General features: G+C 38.8%; 1 protein-coding gene across 6 annotated transcripts in view; it reads left to right on the forward strand.

Annotated features, from left to right (window-relative positions):
- The window catches only part of CDK14 (cyclin dependent kinase 14), a 689,971-nt gene extending 669,060 nt beyond the window's left edge, over positions 1 to 20,911 (forward strand). For all 6 annotated transcript variants that reach the window (XM_074379395.1, XM_074379396.1, XM_010345161.3 and 3 more), the window contains one exon: positions 17,460 to 20,911. The gene's annotated coding sequence lies outside the window, so the exon portion shown is untranslated. The remainder of the gene's footprint in view (positions 1 to 17,459) is intronic.
- The last annotated feature ends 557 nt before the right edge of the window (positions 20,912 to 21,468 follow it).

The following is a 21,468-nucleotide window of genomic DNA, read 5'->3' on the forward strand; positions in this document are numbered from 1 at the left end:
ATTGACTAGGTTTTGTGCTTGCTTAATATAACAAACCTTTATTTCTTATACCGTATGTCCAAATGTAGTCATGGAGGGGGTTCTGCTCATTGTTCACACAGGGGCACAGGCTAAGGCCTCATCTTCATGAGGTGCTTCCTCAGTCACCTTGAAAACGGGAAGAGGCCGGGCGTGGTGGCTCACGCCTGTAATCCCAGCACTTTGGGAGGCCAAGGCAGGTGGATCACGAGGTCAAGAGGTCGAGACCATCCTGGTCAACATGGTGAAACCCCGTCTCTGCTAAAAATACAAAAATTAGCTGGGCATGGTGGCACGTGCCTGTAATCCCAGCTACTCAGGAGGCTGAGGCAGGAGAATTGCCTGAAACCAGGAGGCGGAGGTTGCGGTGAGCCGAGATTGCGCCATTGCACTCCAGCCTGGGTAACAAGAGCGAAACTCCGTCTCAAAAAAAAAAAAAAAAAAAAGAAAAGGGGAAGAAATCTACCAAGATAAATGCTGGCCCTTAAAGCAGCCACATGGATGTACATATTTCACTGGTCAGGACAGGTCAGATGGCTATGCCTGACTTCCAGGGAAACTGGGAAAGACATTCCACTGAGGGTCCACCAGATAGAGAGCTGAAAATTAGTGAATAAAACTTATGACCACCACGGAACTGTTAGCAAACATTAGAGATAATATAAAGTAGGAAGGGGTGAAAAGTCATCCTTTGTTATTTTCTTTGTTTCTTGTTTAGATTTGTTTGTTTGTTTGTTTGTTTTATTTTTAAATCAGTCTCACTCTGTCACCCCTGCTGGAGTGCAGTGGCGTGATCTCAGCTCACTGCAACCTCTGTGTCTCAGGTTCAAGTGATTCTCATGCATCAACCTCCTGAGTAGCTGGGACTACAGGCGCATACCATCATGCCTGGCTAATTTTTGCATTTTTAGTTGAGACAGGGTTTTACCGTGCTAGTCAGGCTGGTCTCAAACTCCTGACCTATGGTGACCCGCCCACCTTGGCCTCCCAAAGTGCTAGGATTACAGGGATGAGCCACTGCACCCAGCCTGTTATTTTCTTTGATCCCAGAGAAATCAAAAAAGACTTCCAAGGGAAGATAGCAAGTCTGGGGACACAAATGGGGGACTTAGGTGGTGTCAGGCATGGAAAGGAGCATAGCTTGAAAACTTCAGTAAGAAGAGAAAGTGAGGGAGGGATGGCATCAAAGTGAAATGAGCTGGTTCTCATACATTTATGACCAGAGATCAACCCCACACTTCTAGATCTGAAGAGGGTTGTAAACTTTGGCCTAAGTTTACTTCTCTCAATTGCCTCTGTACATCATCAGCTGGAGGATGTCTGTCCCAAGGCCTCAAGGCCACATGACCCCACTTTTCTGCTCAGTTCCTGGTATGGCTTCTGGTGTCTGGTCTCACTGTAGCATTGTGGTGTTACTTTTGGCCTTTCTACAGCTCCTGATGCTTCTTTATCATGAGAGATCACTTACCAAACCAGTTAGCAACACCATACTTCATACACCACTGAAACAATCACAGCAAAGTTTTCTGTTCCCTCGGAACCTCTAAAGAGCACTCTATTTTCTTTGCACTTGAAAATAAAGGGAGTGAGCCTCCTTCATTATTTACAAGGAAGACATGTCAAATGAAAAACGTTTAAATTTCATTATGCCAAGTCCAGTTTTTTTCTTAAACTTCCTCAGCTTAATTGTAGAAAGGTTACAAGTCTACAAGATGCTTCGGATTCCATGTACATATTTATAACTTATTTTCAGAGTATTTTTTCACGCATACCACAGACTGTTTTCAGATTAGGGGTGGGATGTGTTTACATATGTGTCTATGTGAGTACACTGAGGGAAGGAAGAATGAGGAAAGGGGAAAAGTGAAGCTTCAAGAAGGGGAAATGAGGAATGGTCTTGTGTTTGATCAGGTGGAGAACTGTGGTCAGAGAACGTATATATGCTTTGATTTTAAACTCTTAGTGCCTTCTTTATTTGATGCTCAAGGGAAGCAGTGGTAGAAAATTAAGTGGTATAAAATTAAAATTGTGTGGATCAGAAAACTGGAGCAATTCTGTGCAAATTACCTTGAACACCCAAGCCAGCAAGCAGATCAGCGGGAGGAGCAAAAACAGGCATGGTTGCTATGGCAACCTTATTCTGATCGAGGAATTGTGATTTATACCTGACCCCACATTTTTCTTTTCCCTTCTTAATTGGGTCCTGAAGATTTATAGTGTGAGCTTCTCACAGAGAGATATCACATAACCAAAGGTAACTATCTCCTGGCAAGGAAGGCACAAGTAACTTGGGATGAACAAGGTTTAGGGTAGATAAGGCTTAGCCAGGGAGATAAAAGTGAGCAATAATCATCAGAATGCCGAGCTTCCAGGCCATGTCCTGCTATACCACAGCTCTGAAATGATAGAACCAAAGTAGGCCCACAGAAGTCAGGTCAGTCTGTGGAGAGCAGATAGAAAACCATGAGTTTCTCTTCTAATGATGAGAAAAATACTCTTATGGATAAGAGAAACAAACCTTTGTCCAGAAAGTAGGAGTGGGAAGTACTTCTCCAACTTGCATTTCGGAGTTTCAGCTTTCTGAACTCTAGGATAGACTAAAAATATCTACCTTGGAAGGTTGCTATGAGCCCAGAAGCACAATAAATTCTCCTCAACTACTCAGATTAGTTGTCTACAGTCCTTTCTGAGAGAGAACTTATGGGTGGCCATACTAAGAATAATTGCAAATTCTTGGCTGATGTTTTTACCTAAAAAGGAAAATCAGAGTTCAAGGTCATTGGCAAAGCCATGAGAGGCTCTCACAAGAATTTATATTTTCACAACTATAAAATAATAAAGATAGCATACTAAATAAAGCGATTATTAATGGTATTTAATATCAGTAGTAAGAATGGGTACTATAGAATTAATTTCCATTTATCTTTAATCTTGTATTAATATTAGTACATTACTGATGACATTAATAGAGAAGAAAAAGAAAGTGAGAGATTGTATTTAGGAAAAAGCATCTTCTACTCAGCTCCTCAAACTCTTGGGATGATCTAAATAGGGACCTACACTGCCCATGTATGCTTCTCCTGTTCACTGTCACATTAATCAAATAGCATCTCCTCTTTTGGAGGAAATATGATGCATAGACTGAGTGAGATATTTTGTTTATTTCACTTTCGTTTGTTTGATTATATTTTTCTCATATGGGGAGTGTAGGAAATCATGTAAGCTTTATTACTCCTCAACAAGGGTGTCCCTAGACCATGCCCATTGTTCAAAAGTAATTTCCTTCAAGCACTTAACTTTCCTGGAAGGTATTTCCTCTGCAGTGTGCTCTAAAATTATGGCTAGGTGGTGGAAATACTGCTTTATGCTTCAGCATTCTGACATCCTAATCCTGAGGTTCTTGACCTGGGGTCGATAGTCTATTAATGGAAATCAGAAGGTCTGTGAACCATCCGAAATTGTATGAAAAAAAATCTGCATGTAGTTAGATAGATGCAGTTTTCTGGAGCAAATTTTCATGGCATTCATCTGGTTCTTAAGTTTGGCAGTGACTTAGAAGGTTAAGAATTACAACAATCTGAGTTATTTGTGTCTGTTCTCTTGTCGGCAGTAGTGTTTATCAGTGGATTGTCCACTGAGGGTTTGGTGAGAGTAGGAAAGAGGGGCAACATTAAAGACATTTTTTGGTTTAAAGAAAAAAACTACTCTACTCAGATTCTGAATTAAAACTGATCTCCCCTACTGCACACCAATGTGACATTTCCTGTGTAGTACCATTAAAAGCTCAACAAATGATGCACATAAACTTTGTACATTTTATGGCAAGTAAAATTTACTTTAAAAATATAAATATATATTGAGCTCTACTTAATGATACATATGTTTAGGGGTGAAGTATACTGATATTTGCAACTTACTTTGAAATGCATCAAAGTGATAGGATGGATAGAAGGAAAGATAGATGAATAGTTATATTAAAAGCAAATATTTCAAAACATTAATTGTAGAATCTTTATGGGGAGTACATGGATGCTCATTGTACAGTTATTCTATATTTGAAAATTTTAATAAAGTCTTGGAAAAATATGTGATTATAACATTTAGAGCCCATACAACTGTGTATTGCATAGCAGATGAAAGGAAGTGAATGGAAGTTGGTTTCAAATTACATATTCATCGAGTCAATTTGGAGGCATTTCTGGAGTATATAAAAGTAAATCTACATATGTTTGAATTTCAACTACAAAGAGTTTATTGTTCTTGAAGAACCAGCTGCATTATCTGATTTGATAGCATCCTAAAGACAGTTGTTTACCCACAGACTTCACAGTGGCAGTGGTCAAGCGAGATCACAGGTATATATGTATAGTACTGATCAAGATAGCCCTCCAGTGACCATGACTGTATACTGTATTTCGTCAGATTCGTTACTCACAGTTTTGTTTGGAGGTTCTTCAAACATAAAGCTCTTCTTGCCATTAAGTGTTTTCTAAGCCTCTAAATATTTCTTTACTTGATTGCACAAACTATTAATCTGATCAGTTCTCACCTACTGTATCTGGTTGAGATATGTCTTATTTGAATTGCCCAGCTCTGGTATGCAGACAATCCTAACCATACCACATCCCAGAGACCTAAAGAAGGAGCAGCTTTGTTCTCCTTTACATTTTACTAGATATACATCAGTCCCTAAAAATCAACCTGGCAGAATTTATCTTAATATTAAGAAGTACTGAGAGAGACAAGATTTAGCTATATCATGTAAATCCAAGAATGAGTATTTTGTATCCTGTTTGGACCCAAGTACTCACTCAATAATTGATTATGAAAATTATATAAATTCTAGCACTAAAACTCAAGAGGTTAATAATTAAAAAACAAAAGAGCTTTTTCGTTTTAACATTTCAGACTCAGGCTCATCATACCTGACATCTCACCCAGAACAACTGAATCTAATAATTACTAACGGAATAAAACCAAAACAGCTTATTGGAGCTGATTGGGCTTTTCTTTTCAATGTGTATACTTTGCATAATATACATTCTTTTAATTATGTCTAAAATGTGCTGTGGGGATTTTTGCCCCCTGGATAACATGAAACAACTAAATCACCAGATATATTTTTTTTAATTCCAATGACACCAATGCTGCAAAGTCAGAATTTTAGAAAAGGGCTTAACAGAGGGCCATGAGACATGATAGGTGCTTAGGGTGCGATTTTAATACCAACAGACTGGAAAACAAACAGCATAACCCAGACAAGACATGACATTGTTCTTTAGCATCTGTGTGAAGAGGAAATAAGATCTTTCTGGGATGTGCTCCCGAGTCACAGGTCTGGAAGAGAAATACATTGCATTCTAGACTTACTGCACTGTGTGGAATATTCTGGTTTGGGGCAAGGAGAGGGAGCATTTCATTGCTTCTTACAATAAAAGTTCAGCTCACTTAACTCATCTGGTGCTTTTGTTTCAGTCTTCCACAAGTGAACAGTTAAAAAAAAACATGAAGCATCCCTTAATCCTATGAGTCTGAGGTGTGCTGGCTCCTCTCACTGCATTCTCCAGCTCTGTTGCCAATGGAAATGAGAGATTGACCTCAGGCCTGCAACCACTGTTCTTTGCTCTGCCACTAAACCACTGAGCTGTTGACACTTTAATTGTTTTATACCAGGAGGAAACCAGTGTGTTGATGTGAATGTCTTATTCATCAGAAATTACAGGCTTCACATTTTTAATGAACTGACACTCCTAGTCCAATACATGCAACCACAGTGAATCAAGAGAAGTGTAGAGTAATGAAGTTTTCTAAATTATTGCAGTTGCTCTTTAAAAGATGTGATGGTATTTCAGAACTCCCAACACTACTATTAGAAAGTCTAAGTTGTGTATTAATCGAACATGTTTGAGTTATAAAGGACACCAGTGAAGTAAAAGTAGGACTTATTAATGTATATTTTTCATTTTCCTTTTACATGCATAGACAAAAATAGAGACATGAGTGAAAAAAACTATTTATAAAGTACCTAAGGCATTGATGTATGAAAATGTCCAAATTATCCCCATGAGCTGTGTTTTGAAAATTGCAAACCTTGGGAAGAAGCCTAATTTCTATGTCATCATTTGTCTAGAACATTGAATGTTTCTCATGGGTGGAATGAAACATTTCAATATTAAATGTTACAAACCTGGCATTTTGTGAGCAGTCACTCAGTCATTTGAAGAACCAGCTACATTATCTGATTTGATGGCATCCTAAAGAAAGCAGTTATTTACCCCACAGACTTCATAGTGGCAGTTCAAGACTTCATGTGTGTGAAACCTGAGACTCTCCACCCAAAGCCTCCAACACCTCCTCGCTGCATATATAAGATATCCAAGACACCTAAACAGAATATTTAAAGCCTTTTACTCCACCACCCTCGCCTACCTTTCAGCTTTCCCTACATCTCTATCTGCATCTGTATCCTGACAGGCAAACACGTGCCTGTCCCATTGGCCAGTCTATATTTCCCAGACTCCTTGCCTATGCAAGAATGCCCTTCTTCCTCCCTTTCTAGGCATTAAACTGTTAACTTACCTTTCAGTTATTCCTCACTGCAGTGGCAGTGAGGATAGCACTTATATTTTCCATGTTGACTTATAATTAGTTGTCCCAACCACCCACCCCCTTCCAACTCTTGAGCTCCTTAAAGACAGCGGTGGTGTGTTGGTAGAGGTTTAACAGTTGGCTCTCCAGAAAGACAGCAGAATAGTCCTGATTGGTCATGTTTGTCTATGTCCTGTGGTGTAGATACTCCCATAATGGCTGGTTTCAAGGGGGGCTGTGTTTAAAAACTGGCAACATTGCAAAATTCCTGAAAAGTTTCACATTCACATCTCTTGAGCCATGTCAAGCCAGTTCCAGACCACTAGAATCCATTTTTAATAGATCCTGTAGTACTCTCCTCTTTTACTTTAAGACTGCTTTGCTTAAAAATTAGATGTTCAGTAAATGTTTCCTGAATTAATGTAGGCAAGTTAATTGATGCTGTTGCTCCTTCACCAACGATCTTAGAGCAGGGGTTATTTTTGGCAACACTTGTACTTGTCATTTCAGACTGTTGACCTTAGCCATCTCCACCATACCACACTGCACAGGCATGGGTGAATTTAAGTAGATGGATTTATTCTGAATTGTGGTGAGGAACAAGTTGATGGTCTTAAATTCAACAACCTCATCAGAGCAGAATGTGATTGGCTGTGATTTCAACAAAAAACAGAGAAGAAATCCTAAATCACAGAGTCAGGGTTTTGTGTCTTCCAAGGAGATAAGTGGGAAATCCCTGTATAGTCTGGGAAGTTGGGAGGAGAGATGGTTGCTGGCTCAGTTCCCATTTTATTTTCACCTTTTACCATTCTTAGTGTCTCACATTTGTAAAACTCTTGTGACTCACATTTCAGATTGGAGTGTCAGCATGCTTTTCATTTTAGTTCATGTAATAAAGTACCAAACCTTGTTACCTCTGTTTTTTATAATAAACTTGGAAGTAACTACTGTACATATTAATCCCGTTGTTCCTATGGTAACTGGCTTGTTCCATTTTGCTCCCCCATTTTAGAATCAGAAGTCCCAAATCCTAGGCCAGGTGTGTTGTCTCACTCCTGTAATCCCAGCACTTTGGGAGGCCAAGGTAGGTGGATTACTTGAGGCCAGGAGTTCAAGACCAGCCTAGCCAACATGGTGAAGCCCTGTCTCTAATAAAAACACCAAAATTAGCTGGACATGGTGGCGTGTGCCTGTAGTCCCAGCTACTTGGAAGGCTGAGGCAGGAGAATCGCTTGAACCCAGGAGGCAGAGGTTGCAGTGAGCCGAGATCACACCACTGCTCTCTGGCCTGGGCAACAAAGCAAGACTCCACCTCAAGAAAAAAAAAAAAAAGTCCCAAATCCTGGAAACCTCCTTAGTCCAAATAGAGACAGCTGGTCACCCTAGTTCCTATAAAGGTTGTGGGTTCTATCATGACTGCTCTGGTATTTAAATCTACAATATACCTCATATTGCAAATATTTCAGGAGACACTGAATCAGTGATTAAAAGGATTAGAACTTCTTAAAAATTTGAGTTCATAAAATCTATTCTCTTCCAAACAGGACCTGTCTTCAGAGATCATGGTCCTATCTTTCAGGCACTTTTATTAAATGAAAGAATACATGGGAAAGTACTTTGGATAGGAGGAAATGCCACATGAACACAAAATGCTGGTACTTATTTCTGATAATGGTATACATTCCACTAATTTTGTATTTTACAACTCATCTTGGATTCTATAGAAATATAGCAACATGCTACAGTGGGATAACTATTAACAAAATACTTTACCCAATTATAATTTTGTGTGGCGTTCATATTGGAGGGTTTTGCATGTAGTGCACAGAGTCTTGGCTTCCATGGATGAATATTCAGTGATTTGTCCTGGGTTGAGCAGTTGTTCACTGGCATTGTTGTGAAACAGCTACATGGGAGCGAGTTGGAGGAAAGCTTAGTGAGCCGTCCAGCCCCCACCAGCCTTAGCTTGGAGTTGTTGGACCCTCCTCACTGTCTGCAGACATTTCCTGGTAGAAATGATGTGCTGTAGTGGCATCCACAATGTGCCCCTTCATGACAGTGTCAAAATATGTCCTCACAAGAATAGACATTTCTGCTGTAATGTGACATCTGCGTTCCTGCCTGTGTTCAGCATAATACTACAGTGCAAAGTTGCAGGGCTTTTGTGGTTGTTGGAGGGTGGTAAAGTAAAGGGCAGTCCACTTCAAATATATTCAGCTTTATAAGCACAGCACTCAGAAAATCAGTAAAAGTAAAACTACTAACAGAGTTTACAGGTGAAAGAAGCTTGATGTAAGGGTTGAGGCTGCCCAATTTTAGATGAAAGAGCAAAATGCTCAAGGATCCAGGAAGATGGTACAATAAACAGTTAATTCCAAGACAAAGCATGTAGCCAAACCAAGCCAAAAGGAAGCATGTGGGATAAATAGAAAGCATGTGCTGTGTAGTACTGCAGGTCTCTTGGGCTTGCATTCACTGTATTTATGTATCTTGCTCATGGCTGCTGTTACTTGGTGACCCAAAATAACATTGGAAAGAAATCTCTCATGAACCAGCATTACTTCTGGTTCATGCTGACATCATTCTGTATTAACAAAAATTATATGTGATTTAATTTATGCTACAGAAATAAATATTTTAGTTTTGCAAGTTTCTGCTAAATTAGGTGGTTCACAAAACAGGTTCAAAGTTGTAGGTGATGGTATGTTTTGAATTCAAAACCCTAAGCATGAAAAACTGCTTCAATATATTGGACAATAATACCAGACAGATTTTAATTTGGAAAAAAATCCACCCAAAATGGAGTCACATCTCCTCTCAAATCTTTTAATTAAAATCAGACATGAACCCTTGTGTTTCTCTGACTATTAAATACTTGGTTTTTAGTAGTTTTATGAGATTTGTGTATGTGTGTTTTAAGTTGAGAAAAAATGCACTCACTGCTGAGTGATTTTGTATTTGGTTTATTTAAATATAGTTTAGTAAGACTGTAATATATAAGGAGGGTTAAGGGTCAGAATCCTATTTAATTAACTTATAATCACTTGGGATTCAGTCAGTTATAAAGGTATGCTGAGCAAATAAGGCTTCAAATAACATGAAATATTTGAAAAGAATATGCCACCTTTGGTGAAGGCTTTTCTATTAACCTTGTCATTAAAACTGTTTCAATGAACTGCTTCAGACCTCCCAGTTTTTATTTATTTATTCTTATGATATGTTTAATGTTTTTAAAAAATGATATATGTATATAATATTTTTTTACCAAAAAAAAAAAAAAAAAGATTAAATGTGGCTTGGTGTTTCTAAGAAGACCTAAATCAGTACTTTTCCCTTTGCTGAGACAGGACTGAGACAGGAAAAAATCCCAGGATTGCCATTCTTTTGTCCATGTGTGTCTAAAATATGACCAGTGTTTTTCATTTGCATAAATCTGACTTAATAAACAGTCACACCATTAATATAGAACATTCTTTTCAATCGGGGCTAATTACACATCATATAATGCCTGTTCTTTAATGAGGATTTCAATAAATGTTCGTTGATAATGATGATTATTAAAATGATATGTTAAGTCAGTCTTCTCATGTGAGAAATGCTTTGTTTTGAAATGTTAGACTTACAGCTTTGCCTTAAAAATTTTTAATTAAAATCACCACTTTGGCATGAAGCTTAAAATGTGCAAAGTTGCTGCAATTAGTGCATTGTGCATCCATATGGATGTTACCAAACAGCTTTCACTTAAAGGATTTGGGCTATTTTGTATGATGGGCCTTCTGTTAAGCTTAAAACAAAGCCCGTCTATCTCTGCATTCATTTTAATTAATATTCTCTTACTGGTCTCAAAGATGTGTTCTCTTCTAGGGGGAAGAAGCATGATTATCATAAATCAGAAATAAGTTACAGAAGTAGGTTTGACTAATTTTCTACTTCCTTCTGCTTCATACCACTTCCTCCCCACCCCCAACCCCTTCCCAAGGAGCCTCAATGCGGTGTGAGAGAAACGAAAACACTGATTTCAGATATTCTAAAAGAAAACCTGTATTTCTTGCCAAATTATAACACATTAAATTCACTCAAAGAATAAGGAAATTATGCTGTCCCAGCTTTTCTGAATTCAGTATGAAGTTTAAAACTAACAACTTTGAGTCCAGCATCATATAAAATCTATAGTACAATATTTGACTATGTGTTATAAATATAAGCATGTGTATGCATATATGTATTTGATATTTTTAGAGAGATTTGTGCTTGCCTAGGTGCTTAGGATTTAACAACCTTATTTGTGGACTTAATTCTCTATGATAACAAATGCTACTTGAAGATGAATTAGATACAAATATTTATTTTGTTTGTTTTTCTTGGTATTTTAAGCAAAACCAAAAGCAAAGTGGCACAGTCTCATAAGTCTGTTTTTTTCTTTTTCTGGGACATTGTTCATGTGAAATCTTCATTAAACTCTTTTTTTTTTTTTTTTTTTTTTTTTTGTGACGGAGTTGCGCTCTTGTTGCCGAGGCTGGAGTTCACTGGTGCAATCTCGGCTCACGACAACCTCCACCTCCTGGGTCAGGTTCAACTGATTCTCCTGCCTCAGCCTCCCGAGCACCTGGGATTACAGATGCATGCCACCATGCCCAGCTAATTTTGTATTTTTTTAGTAGAGACAGGGTTTTTCCATTTAGCCAAGCTGATCTCGAACTCCTGACCTCAGGTGATCCGCCCGCCTCAGCTTCCCAAAGTCCTGGGATTACAGGCGTGAGCCACTGCGCCCAACCTTCATTAAACTCTTAAGAGTACGCTAAACATGAAAAATTGCAAAGGAGCATTATAATTTATCAGAACGTGTGGGTAGAATAATTCATCCAACATGTGACTGGAAAGGCACAAAATCAGTAAGTCCACTACAGAACACCACCATGGTCCTGTTTTTCTTTCATTCTAGCAATAGGGAAACCCATTCCATATCCTCTAAATATGGCACAAAGATATCCTAATTTTTCCATTATTACCTGGATTATTTATTTTTATTTCCTTTTTGAAAGTATGCAACTAATTACATGCCTAGCTTTAAATGCCTCCTTATGTATTGATATTGTGAATTCTACATTTGAGAAGAAGGTTGGAATTAGTTTTATTCTAAAGCTAATAGATAAAACTAGATTTGGTCAAATGATAATTTTTTTTTTTCGTGAAGAGAACCTAAATGTGTTAAAATTTTTATGCTGTCTTTGCTGTTATGAGGTAGCTTTCTTTCTGTCAAATTTTAGTATTTTTTTCCTTCTCTGTTAGGCATATTTACAAAGCAGTCTCCTAAATAGAAATGAGCGGATTACCCTACAGCTTCACATACATCCTGGAGAATATCCTGTTCACAATTTAGGCGATGAAAGGAAAACCTACAGTTGTTTTAATTTGGAACCAAAACAATCACTTCTCTCCAGTGAGGCTTAGAGGGGGGAAAATGTGCCAGAGTTGTCTTGTAGAAAAAAGAATACTTTGAGGAAGGGCAATGCAGCAGAAAAAAACACAGTCAAACAAACGCAAAACCTTAGAGTGCGTAAATAGGCCAGTGAAACGCAGACCACCTGATAGCGTCGAAGCACCCTGAGTGGGGGTCCTCAGCGATGCTGTCCCTCCGGCGTGTAAACTGCATGCATGTGTGTAGGGGTGTGTGGTTGTATGTACACACAGAGATTGAACAGGGAGCACAGAGGGAATTAGAAAGAGCCTGGCTCGTTTTTAGTTTGGGTCTGTTTGCTTGCATTTAGTACTTAGGGCTTCTACATTCAGTTTGCTCAAAAGAGTGATGAAGCACTCCTTGCTTATGCCTCAAATCAGAAATGCATGAAGTGCAGCTGCAGAGATAATACATTTTCCCCAAAGGCTTTGGCTGAGCAAATTAGGTGTCAATGGGGTGCCTGCGCAGGCAGTACTCTCTCTAATTAGTCTCTTGAGCCTAGTTGGTGGCGGGTATGAGATGATCTAATCAATTGGTCTGTGTCTGATGGTTCGTGTAAAAATCCTACCAGGCAGACTCTCTCCCACAGGTCACCCACCTGCACAGCGGGACTGCTCATTTTCATTTTTCATCTCCTCCATCACATGATGCTGACAGTTGGTTTTAAGAAAATTGAATCCAAAAAATATCTAGTTCATAGGGCACATGGGTCAGAACAAAGTTGCATTATGGGTACCAGCGATCCAATTAATTAATATTTATAGCCAAGAAGCTCTATGTAGATATTTCTGAATAAGGATTTTATCAATCAAATTCAATTTCTTGTTTAAAACATTCATTTCTAAAGAGAAAGAACATTGTAAAAACTGAAAGCAAGATAAAAATGGCATCCATTAATCTTATGATTTATATACCTCTGAGTGGCTATGCACATAGTTGAGCTTATAATTCATATTCACTGTTCATTTGTATTGTGCATGCTACATATTTTAATAATAAAGGTAAGGAAAGATTTACGTTGCTATTGTATTTTGCTTCCCTGTGATTGTAGTATACCCTCTCTCCTTCTACCTAAATCCCCATTCGTCAAATGTATGATTGTATTTAGATTTTCTTAACAATTTTCCAGCAAAAACTGACCTACCTGATATGCACTCATTGAAAATTGAAGCTGATGCTACTCAAGGAGGAAGAAGGGACATCCCACGCTGCTGGTGAACAGCACCAGGCAGGGTAACCGGCATAATTTGGGGCATTTGGAGTCATCTCACAGAGATGGGAAAGTGTCCACCTCCCTTCTGTTCTCATTATTGGCTCCTTCCATTAAATGTTTGAGCCCAAATCTAAGTAATGGACTTATCATAATCACTGTGTTCACCATTTATTATCCAATTACTATTATTATGTATTATCCTTTATTATGCAATTCTATTTATGCCCTAGGTTAGGCACATGTGATTCTCCTAGAGATTACACTCAAAGAATCAGGACAAAGGCAAGAACAAACACCATCGACGTCTAAAAAACATCTTAACCCAACAGGATAGTAAATATGCCATTGACTATGGTGACAACATAGTTTATTGTTACATGAAATCACATGTACTGGAAATCAAATCACTCCTTTCAAATATAATGTTATGGAGTTAAAAAAAAAAAAGTAAGTTTTGCCTACATGAAGGTGTTAATCCTACCAACCATCCTCAGGCTAGTGGTGTATCTGTGGATGGTCTGCTCTGCATGCAGCTCTGTGCTATTTCACAGGCCTTGCATTTGCCTTCAGTGAATGTGCTGTAGGGAACTCTATATCTGAGAACATATTCCACCTTCAAGTCTTCAGATCCTACAGTTTCCCCCTTTATTCATTCAACAACTATATATTGAGTGCCTGAGCCAGGCGTGGGTGTGCTCTGGGGACACAAGAGTCAACAAAATCAAGCTTAATCAAGAAGACACTGATGCCACCTGTCCCCTGATTGCTCCTTCATAGTAAGTGTCTTCACATTTCAGGAGGGACTAAATGAAGTCTCTGGTTCAGGAGGTCAGTGTGGGTACCAAGTTGCCATTCTGTTGATTAGAGTGGTAAAAGAGGGGAGAGCCAGGAAAGACTACATCATTTGAGTATAGTTGTAGGAACTCCATGCCTGGGCAAGCAGATGTCAGGACAGACCTATGGCTCCCATTTAGCTGGGGTGGGCAGGCTTCCAGGAGGAGCTGGAATCTCAATTGCTTTTTAAAGTAAATGGAAGGAAAAAGACACTTTTATCATCTGCTTAATAAAAATGTCAATGCTGATAGTGGGGTTGAGGATCGGGTGAGGATGCCTGTGGACAAGTGTGCTTGAAGTACTATGAGGATAAGTGCTCTCTCTTCTCGATGTCATGGGCCTCAAAAAAGATGCCAATGCCTAGATCAGAATGCATAGTTAGATGGAGCAGCATGTAGAGCACATTCTTTCTTCATTTCCCTGAAAGAACAAGGGTAGGCTCTAGACAAAGGAGGTTGTTCCCATGTAATTATTTTTGCTAGGGTGGTGACTTAAGAAGAGGTTTGATAAAGTCATAGTTGCACAATCAAGGATGAGGAGTGATCAAATAAGCCTCATGGACAACTGCCCCACAAGCAGCAAGGATTTGAGATAATAACTGAGGAGGTGGGGTGTAGGGGTAGCAAAGGGCCTACGTGTGATATCCCTCTGCCCCCGAGGCCTCTCCTAGAAACTCAAGGAAGGGCTTTTGTTTACCTTTCGCTCAGTAATTGAGGACAGAGAACTCTCAAGAATAGAAGGTTACCCCTACCTCATACCATATACAAAACTTCACTCAAAATAGACTAAAGGTATAAATGCAAGGGCTAAAACTATAAGACTCTTAGAAGAAAATATAGGGGTAAATCTTTGTAACCTTGGATTTCACTCTGGGTTTTTACATGTAACACTAAAAGTATAAGCAACAAAAGAAAAAAGAGATAAATTTAACTTTGTCAAAATTTAAAACTTTTGTACATCAAAAGACACAGTCAACAGAGTAAAAAGGCAACCTATGGAATAGGAGAAAAATTATAATATCTAATAAGGAATTAATATCCAGAATGTATAAAGAACTCCTACAACTCAACAACAAAAAGACAACCCAATTTCAAAATGAACAAAGGACATCAATAGATATTTCTCCAAAGAAGATATTTATATGGCCAACAACCACACGAAAAGGTCCTCAACAGCCTGGGCATGGTGGCTCATGCCTGTAATCCCAGCATCTTGGGAGGCCAAGACAGGCAGATGGCTTGAGTCTGGGACAAGACCAGCCTGGACAACATAGTGAACCCCCGTCTCTACAAAGACAAAAAATTAAACAGGCATGGTGGTGTGTGCCTGTAGTCCCAGCTACTTGGGAGGCTGCTATGGGAGGATCAGCTGAGCCCAGGAAGGTCGAGGCTACAGTGAGCTAGGTCTGAATCACTGCATTCCAGCCTGGGTGACAAAGCAAGACCCTGACTTTAAAAAAAAAAACAAACCAGAAAAGGTGCCCAACATCACTAATCATTAGGGGAATGCAAGTGCAAATCAGTTCATACCCACTAGGATGACTGTAATTTTTTTTTTAACAAACAAATGTTTTGGCAATTGGAACCCGCGTACATTCCTTGTGGGAATGTGAAATGGTGCAGCCATGATGGAAAACAGTTTGGCAGTTCCTCACAAAGTTAAACATAAAATTTCCATGTGACCTAGCAATTTCACTCCTAGATATATACTCAAAAGAATTTAAAACAGTGTTTAAACAAATAATTGTACATGAATGCTCAGAACAGCAATATTTACTATTACCCAAAAGATGAAACAACCCAAATATACATCAACCAATGAATGGATAAGTGAGCTGTGGTGTATTCCTACAACAGAATATTATTCAACCCTAAAAAATAATGAGGCTACAACATGGGTGAACTTCAAAAACATCATGCTAAGTGAAAAAAACTAGACACAATGAGTCACATATTGTATGATTTCATTTGTTTGAAATATCTAGAATAGGTAAATCCATAGTGACAGAAACGTTAGTATTAATAGTTGTCAGGGCTAGGACAAGGAGAGATAGGGAGTGACTGCTTAAAGGATATAGGATCTCCTTTGGGGGTAAACATGTTTTGGAACTAAATGGAGATGATAGTTGAACAACATTGTGAATGCACTGAATGCCACTAGGTTGTATTCTTTGAAATGGTTAATTTTGTTTTCTAAAATTTTGCTTTGATTTTAAGAAAGAATGGAAATTTAACATGCCAGAAACTCATCATAGTAAGTGGGGGAAGTGGGTAAAGGGTGGGGAGGATGCTATTTCAATGGTTCCTGAGTGTAAGAGTGGAATTTCTGCTCTCTGGTCAAGGTATTGCTAGGTTGTTGCTATGCAGGGGTGATGTCCTTGATGCCACAGCCTGTGTAGGCAGCAGCAGGACAACTGCACTGTGAAGTCTCAGGGACAATACCTTGGGGATCAGACACCATCCAGGGTTCCCTCTGCATCTGGGAGGATGATTCTACAGCCTTGTAGATGGGGACACGAAGGCCTCACCAGGCCTTAATGACCAGCAGCTTCTACACATAGCTAAGGAACTGTTTCTGGAACTCAGTGCAGCTAATGAAATGATCTCAGCTATGTGCTTTGAACCTGGGAGTGTTTCCACCCATCCTGGCAGGGCATTCTTCTCCCATCCTAGAGACCCAGTGAGAATGCTTGAGGGCCAAAAAGAAGCATGGAAAGGGGCAGAGTGAAGCGTCCCTCTTTTTGCTTGAACCATTCATCCACAAGTTGTTGCTGTTTTAAGGAAGCATTATTGGAAACACGAAGTCCTATACAGGATGTTGGGAGGAGGCTGCCAATTCAGGTCACGCTGGCCAATTTTCATTCTGCTGAAACTGAAATAATGGTAATAGGCAACCAAGCAATTATATACAGCTGAATTTTTTAAAACCATATATATGATCCATTTTTCTATTTCATGTTCATAAAATGAGCATGATGATATGTCCTTTTAATGGTCTGTATGATGCTACAGGCACTTAATTAAGACCAATATTACTACTACTGATTTAGGGAAGGAAATTTGCTGAATTTCTTCTTCTCTAAATAATCCAAGAGGAAGATAGACTAATTGAATTGGTGGATTTAAATGATTTTAAGAGAGGAAAGTGTAGTCAGAACATTTGTTTATCATATTAGAAGAACTTTTTGTTTAAGGAGACTATTCTGCTTCATATTTATGTGTTTGGAGCAGCTATGGGGAACATCAATGGGCTCACTCTGGACTGACCAATTTTGATGTCTCATGCAATTTAGGAAAAATTAATGACGTAGATTTTTTATATAACAATTTTCTCTTTTCCTCCTTCCAGGATTAAGTTGTCATCATTCTGAGAAGAAAAAAAAAAATTAATGAAGTGGCCAATAATATGAAGGGAATCTTGGATCAGTTTTCTTTCGCTCCCTGTGGTGAATTTCACTTACAAGAAAGTTGAAGCTGGCAAGACCCTGTTTTCTCTGCAATTTATTTAAAACCTTGCACGCATTTGGATACCTTGTGATTTCCAAGAACTATGTGAAGATTAAGCTTTGCTTACTGATACATGGCATGTGTTCTTTTCAGTCTTTTGTGTTTGATTTTGTTTGATTTCCCTCTGCAGCACAGCGTCTCTGTAAAGGTTTTCATGCTTTCACCAGCCATGTCTTAAATACATTAAGACAACACATTTGGTGTTCACACTTCTTCAGTAATGTCTGTACTTGAAAGCCACAGAGTGGCATAAAACAATGTGTGTTTTCTTTGAGAGCAGTGCACATTTTGCAATCACTAGGAAGGAAATTTTCTGCTAAAGCAAACCTCTGTTCTCTGACTTGACAACTTGGCCCCTGACTGTGGGGCCCCACCTGTCGCTTACCTTTTGAGAACATTTGCAAATGTGGGTTTTTTTAACTTGGAAATAACTGCACATTTATATATAGGATATTGGACTGTGCTTAGCATTTTCAAGCCACATAGCATGACTTTTTTGAATAGGTTGGAAGAGAAAAAAACAATTATCAAACATTAAGAGCAAAGACAGGGATAAATTGCTTATGTTTCAACTTCTGGAGATTGAGGTAATTTTGTGTCTGGGTCTTGTCCACATCTTATTTTTTTCCATCCATTCTGTTACACTTTGCATTTTCTAACTGGAGAAAAGAGTGAGGAACAGAATGTTTTAAACCTGGCGCAAAAGAACTGTGTCTGTTGGATGAGCCTTAAAAGCAATCTTGGCTGGTTAAGGCTTACAAAGTAAATTACATAGTGATCCAGTTCAAAGTTTGCTCAGTTACAACAAAGCACCTTTTTAAAAAATTACATTAAAAAAAAAATTCCAAGCCATTGGAAGACATCATTCGGTTCCTTACTTTAAGACATCTCCTGGAATAACTGTTCACATGTAGATTTGAGAAACAAGGCAGGAATCTTGCTTTAAAGATGGAAAAGGGAATAGCCCAGCTTCCCTTGTTCAAGGAGTTGAGGGACCTTGGAGGATGCGAGTATGTGACACTGGGGAAAAGTGGACCAGGCAAGTGTTTTGCTTTGATCTGGAGGGAGGGCTGCCTAACGCAGGCCGGCTCCCCGTGGGGCAGGCCTCGCTGCAGAATGCCCAGTAGTACTACAGCCAAAGGGGCAGTTAGGAGACTTCATCTAAAGCATAAAACCTAGCTCTCTGCACACAAATTTCTACAGAAATACCTTTGCGTACATTGTCTTACATTTTCTTGTTGGTCAGAAAGGAGAGAATGAGTGAGTGCTTGAAATGTGTCACACTTTTTTAGGATCAAGACTAGGAATTAAGAGCCAGGCTGAATAAGCCTTTTTCTGAGAGTTGGGTGAGGGTAAAGCCATTCTATAATCAAGCTCAATACACCAAGGAAACTGGACGCAGAACTCCTAAACTTTAAAATGGTACTGTCTCCGGAGTGGAGTATGGGTCGTTATGTCAAGGTCATAGTTCATCCTATCTAAATGTAGCATTCATTGTAAACTTTTAAGCGCTAAGCAAGGAATTATTTACTGATTGGTTTTAAAGAGAGCAGAAAACACCCAAGTGTAGAATGTCTACTGTTTGCTACCTAGAAATCTTTTCCATTCCTCCTTCATACATTCCAACCCACTGGAAGTCTTTAGAGGTGTTTTAATTTAAAGTGTACTTAAATTAGGATTTCTTAACAAATATATAGGGAGAAAACTTTACATGCAATTAAAAATGGCCTTTCCTGTGACTTGTTTTGAATCATTCATTCAGAGAAGAGGCATGACTTTTGTATTTCACTAAGTCTAAAGCAAGAGCAACTGATGATTAAATGTTGCTTTTTAATAAGGGTTTGAACTTGAAAATTTGAAAATATTTAATGTTGAAAGACTTCAACTAGGACTATTAGAGATGCACGTCCCTGTCATAGGCAGCTTCTTTGAAGAAGTGAAAGATAATACGGATCAGCAGAGGGAAAATTCTGTTCTGTTACAGAGACATACCTCTTACAAGGTCAGGAGGTTTTGAGTACCTATATTTGCCATCCATACAGGAAATCCAAAGTTTGGTTCTCGTTCTCTCTCTCTCTCTCTCTCTCTCTCTCTCTCTCTGTCTCTCTCTCTCTCTCTGTATCTCTCTCTCTCTCTCTCTTTTTCTCTCCTACCCCCAACCCCTCTCGCTCCCTCCCTCTCTCCTTCCACTATTTGTAATCATGTTCTCCCTTGATTTCTCTTCTCTTCTGCCCTCTTTGTGGGCAGTCATGAAAATCAATACAGACTGTGTTCATTAGCAGATTTATTATTCTATTAAGAAAGCACTGGAATGTTTTGTGAGATTATTTTTATATGAAGGAATATCTTGAACTCAAACAGATGGTAAGAATAGTACAAACACCTTAGCACACAGTATTCTAAAAAGAGATTTGACCCTTAATTTCCATTTTCTTAAAATAACAGTTTGGTTGATTTTAAAATATACATAGGATGTGAAAAATAAATGTTTGCAGCACTCAGCAAAAAATAAGGGACGTAAGACATGGTGGCTGTCCATCCACTGATGCAGGGGTGAGAAGTGATTTCTATCTCCCAAGAGTGATTAGAAAGTTTCCGAGAGCCCTCCAGACTTACAAAGAAAGTGAGGCCTCTTGGTATCCATTCTTCAGTGTGTATATGACAGCCAGTATAGTCAGTACCCTTGGTTATGCATCTATATAAGATACTTATCTGTGAATATTATTGGTTTTGTAATCTTTGTTAAATAAGAGGATGTTTAGGCTGTATATACTGGGGTAGATATTGCCTGCCCTCTATACATAGGAATATGCTGCATACTTGCGCATAAGTTCCATCTCCTTTACTGGCTTGTAGGCAGAGGAAATGTATATGTTATTGCCTTGTAATTTTCTCATACACCAAAAACACAAAAAAAAATCAATAAAATAAGCAATCTTCTGTTCTCATTCCTTTTCCCACAGCAGCATATTTTAGAGGCACATACAAAACCTACATTCTCTAGTTGGGAGTGGATTTTTTAAATTTTCCTTTTATCTTTTATTATTTTTTTTGTATGATGCACTGAGATGTGTACTTTCTAACAGGGGGTTGGTACCTAAGAAATGTGTTAGCATTATTCAGAAAACTATTATACTTTCAAATGACACATAGTAAGGAGAATGGAATAATACATGTTGCATATTTGTTACCAGTTGTAATTTGTCTGTATTATGAAAGATGTAACGGTTTGTCAGCTGTCACTGTTGTTTTCTTGTAACATGATATGGAATAAAGTACAGCAGAATCTCCATACATGTTCTTGGTACATCTTCTTGTTGGATGCCCTGTAAAATCATATACCATATCAAAGAAACATTGTCATAAAAACCTCTTGGACACAGTGAAATTAGAGAAAAAATACACAATATGTGGGAAGGAGTGAGTTAGCTGGAATGGTTCAGGAGTCTGTTAAACCCTCCCCTTTCCTTGATTTGCTGTGCCAAATTTCTGTAAAGGAGTAGAGGCCATGTGAAACAAATCCGCCAGCTGCAGGGTCTTCATAGTTCTCCCAGCCCCTTCCTGATGTTCACACGTGTCACATGTTCTACCCATCTTTCATGCATCTGGAGCCTTTCTGGTTTTGTTCCTTGACAGGCCTATTTACCTTTTATTGGCTCCTTCTCTGTTTTTTGCACATATTCTAAGATGAGGTGAGTAGGTTACCCTCCACTGAATACAAATCAGAGCTTCAGCATGGCAGGTATTCTGCCAGAGCATGGCTGTTCATTCTGAACTGAGTGTACTTCCCTGACCACCACGTAGGGGGCGTCTGCTCCTGAAACTGCAGGGCATTCCTGGGATCCCATGTT

Source organism: Saimiri boliviensis, chromosome 10, assembly GCF_048565385.1.
Source record: "Saimiri boliviensis isolate mSaiBol1 chromosome 10, mSaiBol1.pri, whole genome shotgun sequence".
NCBI classification, from domain to species: Eukaryota; Metazoa; Chordata; class Mammalia; order Primates; family Cebidae; genus Saimiri; species Saimiri boliviensis.